We start from the raw sequence: 4,915 nt of genomic DNA, 5'->3' as shown, positions 1-4,915 counted from the left end.
TTATGTGTCCACCTTTGAGACCATTTCTACAAAAAATCTAAAACTTTTGGTTCTTCTAATCGAACCATCTCAAAAGAAAAAAATTTACAGCTAAAACTTTCATTAAAAATACTTTGATATGCATGACATGCATTTTCATTAAGAGAATTACAATTAAATAAAAAGTTTCACCTTTTTAATAGCTCCAAATAGTATTGTTGAATGTTGTTTTAAACATTAGTCAAATTTTCATGCACTTTTGAAAACTCCAATTTCTGTAGATAATGAGTTTCGGTCAAGGCCTTTTATTCTTCTATCTTATGATATTGGTAATGTCGCATCAAATTTTGATATCATATGCACATATTATTTCAAATATTGTCAAAATGACTTGAACCATTTTAAGTGACTTGCAGCCACTTTTATGCCAAATTGTACAACTAATGTTAACATGATCTTTTTAGTGATCATGGTAGTCCTAAAACACATCATATTCATTATTGGTAAACATGGTAGCCCTCAATATACATTACATCAATCCACAAACTCCACTATTGTCTTAGCTAGAATGGATACCACCTTGCTTGTGGAGTTTCCAATCCTATCCATAGAGCATCTCACTTTTCTTGTGATGGATGTTGCCCCTGATATTTTGATCATTACTTTTGAGATTCTGGTCATTGTTGAGATGAATATATTGTTCATGTTGTATATCACCTTGTTAGTCGTGCTACTCCCCATCTTGCTTGTAATGTTGTAGGAAAACTCTATTGCCCAACTTGGTGTTATTGTATACTACTTCTATCATGCCTTTACTACCCATGATCCATGCTATCATCCAAGTGCTTTTACATTTACCAACCATCTAAGGTGGGAACATCATAGTATTTTCTATCTTCTTCATCGATTGCAATTAGCATATGAATTGTTGCAATCATATGCCTAATGATCTTAGTCATGATATGTTGTTTATGTCATATTAGTATTGTTTTGAAGTTCTTAATGTGTTTCTTATTCTAGCCTTAATCATTCGGGACCATTTTCATTTTTCAATCATTGGATTGGTATACTAGAAGAGTTATTTACCTCTTGTGACTATTCTACCATAATATGGCCTATTTTTTGAAAAGTACAAATACTGTTTTACATCTACTTTATGCACTATATCCCGATTCAAGCAATTGTCTACTCAAGCAAAGGAATGACGACACTCTTAAGAATGCATGTTTTATAGAGGGTCTCTACATATTTCTCCACATTATCCCAACAAGAGGCAACAATTAAAAGTTATATTGTAATAAAAAATCAAGTTATTGTTCTTCTTCAAGTTAATTACTTGTAAGCTATGAGGTGACAATCCTTGTCCTTGCCAAGTTCTTGTCTTATTCATAACATAGAGCATAATACATTATATGAAGTCAACACAAAATTTGTAACAACTCGATGTATTACATTAAATGAAGAACACAATTGTAGAAAAGTACAATGAAACTTGAGGCATTACATCTACTTACTATAAAACTTACTCAAAATTTTGGTCATTACTTTAACTTGATGTGCTATATCGACTACTTAATTTTTCAAAAGGACAAATACTTTAACTTGATGTGCTATATCAACTACTTACTTTCTTATTCAAGGGTTTTTATATCTTCTTCTTGACTTTTATCAATTAGTTTCATTGACTTGTTGTGTATAGTCTTCTTTCGCTTTGAGAAATTTAAGTATCTTTAATCTTATGTCTATCATCAAGGTGCACCTGCACTTGGTTGTAGCCCAAGAAGCCATCTAGAAAATTGTCAACTAAAGTGCATCTAAGAGTTGTGTTTGTGACATTCAGTTGTTGTAGTAGAGGACCTAGTCAACTTCAAGAAGAATTAAGAGAGAGGAGAGTTGTACTTGCTAGTGTGCTACTAATGAGTTAAGAGGACAATAGAGACATAGAGAAGTTGCACCATTGTGAGTAGAAGAGGAGAATATTGTCTCACAGAGCCTTTTTTTCTAGTTGTGAGTCTTGTAGAGAGAGACATCGAGTCCTTCAAGCCTAAGCACTAGATCACAAAACCCTTCCAATGCTCCTTAGATCCCTGACTGTGCATTCTAGTGATCTGCCTTGCTATGGATTGAAGGTGGGTTTGACCATTTGTGTTGTAGTGTACTACAATTGGACTCCTCTTGGCTCGTAGAGTTCTAAAATAGTTTTGAGTTAGATGAAGAATATGTTGGGAATTTTGAGGCTTCAGCTAAAGACTATAATGTCAAAGTTGGTGATGAATGAAGAGATTCATAGAAGGTACATTCTCAGAGGTCATGTCAGAGAGACTATATGAAGATGCTGAGAGAGGAGGAGCTTGAAAAATATCAGTTCTAGTTCATTGCCTTTATCAAATAATAAATAGAGCCATAAGAGCTTGAAAATATTTAGAAAAAAGTTCATGTATGTATTCATGTTGACCCATTGATTAAACACCCTGAAAAGAGTGTGCCTTGTGAGAGGAAAAGCTATAAGATGAAGAAACCGACATACAAAGAGAGAAAAGCAAACCTAACAAGTCGAGTCAATGCTCTTGATAATGATGATGATGAAGAGGAAGAGGAATAATAGAGTTTGTAGCTATTGGTTGTTGAGAGAATTGAGGATAGAGTGGGTGGTTGATTTCAAAGAACACTCTTGATTGTTGACATGTCTTGCTTGGGAAATGTCTTGTTTTTGGGTGACTCATTTTTGTAGCTAGGTATCGTGTTCCAAAATACTATTTGGCACTATCATGACTTCTTTAGTGTTCTTCAATTGATTGAGCATTGGTGTTTCATTTAGGCAACTAGTTGATAATTACTTGAAATCTTGCATTTAAGCGTATACCAAAAAGAAAAAGAAAAAGAGAAGAGACATGCATATGGCCTATTTTGTGTTCTTCACACACACACACACACACACACACACACACACACACACACACACACACACACACACACACACACACACACACACACACACACACACACACACACACACACACACACACACACACACACACACACACACACACACACACACACACACACACACACACACACACACACACACACACACACACACACACACACACACACACACACACACACACACACACACACACACACACACACACACACACACACACACACACACACACACACACACACACACACACACAAAAGCAATCCTCAAGAGGCTTGGTGCACTTGTCAACAGTCCTGGCATAGATGTTGGTAGCCCTCATACAACCCTTGGTAGATTGACACACCACTTGTAGACCTTGTTATTCTAAAATTTTGTTGGAGAGTTGCCTAAGGCATCATCCTTGACCTCAAGCTATGAAATGGTTTTGCAAACTTTTGTGTAATTCTTTGGATATCTTTCATGGATTAGTCTAAAATTGAAGTGTATTTGGTGTTTTGGGTTTTCAAATAAAAGCTTGGTAAGTGTGGATTTAGATTAGTTTAAATTGGATGAAGGTTGACTAGAGGAATTGAGTGGACAAGCCTAAAACTATGGAGGTGTGATGGTTCTAAATTACAAATTAGTTGCTCTAGTTTTTCAAACATAAACTAGAGAATACTTTATGTAGCAACTAGCCTTAAAAGTTTAGCATTGTAATCATAAAGGTGTAACTATGGTATGCCATATGAATGTCAAGTGTACAAATTAGCTCTTCTTGGTAGAGACTTGATTCTAGATATAAAATGATTTAATCTAACTTTGAATTGATTTTATGGCAAGCATCCACTTATTATTATTATTTTTAAATGTGCTAGTGTCTTTGGTGGCAATTGCAAAGAATAGCTATTATGTAATATGTGTTATTGATTGATGTGATAATTTATTCATTCATGCACATTGAAGTGTTGTTTTTAAATCTCTTTTTTTTTCCCATCAATCAAGCCATCAACATGAGAGGGCCTATTCTTTCTATACCCTTGGTCGATCATCGGCCTTTGACCAAGCATAAGACCACGACTCCAATATATAGCTTGGTATTTCTTCATATAGATAATGAGTGATATGTATTTAAACTACGTTCCCTCCTTTTTTCCTTGCTTTGGTGTGCTAATGGATGCTTAAAAAAATGGTTTGTTGGAGACATTTCAATTCTTGAGAAAATTTAGAATAGAGGGTATGGCGGATTTAGATCCCCTTATTGGCAACATGTCAATAGAGATGTATGGAAGATGTGGTTCCACGATAGAAGTTTATAAACTATTTGACAAATTGCATTTTCAAGACATTGTATCATGGGCCACAATGCTAAAGATTCCTGATGATAGGCATGATGCTAAGCTAGTTATACAACGCTTTGAATAGATGTAAGAGTAGGAAGTGTCTACCTTAATCATAGTCATGCAGATCCATTTGACTAAACTAGGATATATAGTTGTTCTTGACTAGTTAGGAAGAAATTGGCATAGCTTTCCAGATTCTATATGGAAGGATGAAAGTGTTGGGCGCCCAAACAATCATTTTTCTTGTCTATAGTGCCCTCCCTAGTGGGTTGTAGACAAGAATTTTGAGCCAGCACCTCTACGAAAAGGAAAGTAATAGTAGCCACCAACATTGCTAAAGCCTCTTTGACCATTGATGACATTTATTATGTAGTTGACCCAGGATTTGCAAAAGTGAATGTCTACAATCCCAAGCTTGGTTTAGACTCCCTAGTCATTACACCCATTTCTCAATCATATGCAAAACAATACGCAAGGAGAATTGGCCATACTGGACCAGGCAACTACAACTAGATCTACACAAAAAGTGCATATAGAAACGAGATGCTACCAACACCTATGCCGGAGATTCAAATAATCAACCTTGTTATGATAAATTCATAAATGAAGGCTATAGGGATTAATGATTTATTACCATTTGACTCTATGGACCCACCCCCAACCTCAAGCTTTG

General features: G+C 35.4%; 1 pseudogene; it reads left to right on the top strand.

Annotated features, from left to right (window-relative positions):
• The first annotated feature begins 2,051 nt into the window (after positions 1-2,051).
• On the top strand, positions 2,052-2,581 carry LOC148011610 (large ribosomal subunit protein uL18 pseudogene; annotated as a pseudogene).
• Positions 2,582-4,915: the final 2,334 nt, after the last annotated feature.

Source organism: Lygodium microphyllum, chromosome 28 (assembly GCF_053477565.2).
Source record: "Lygodium microphyllum isolate KBCC chromosome 28, Lygodium_microphyllum_v1.1.10, whole genome shotgun sequence".
In the NCBI taxonomy this organism is placed as follows: Eukaryota; Viridiplantae; Streptophyta; class Polypodiopsida; order Schizaeales; family Lygodiaceae; genus Lygodium; species Lygodium microphyllum.
Note: the sequence above shows the minus strand (reverse complement) of the source record. Positions and strands in the feature narration are given on the sequence as shown.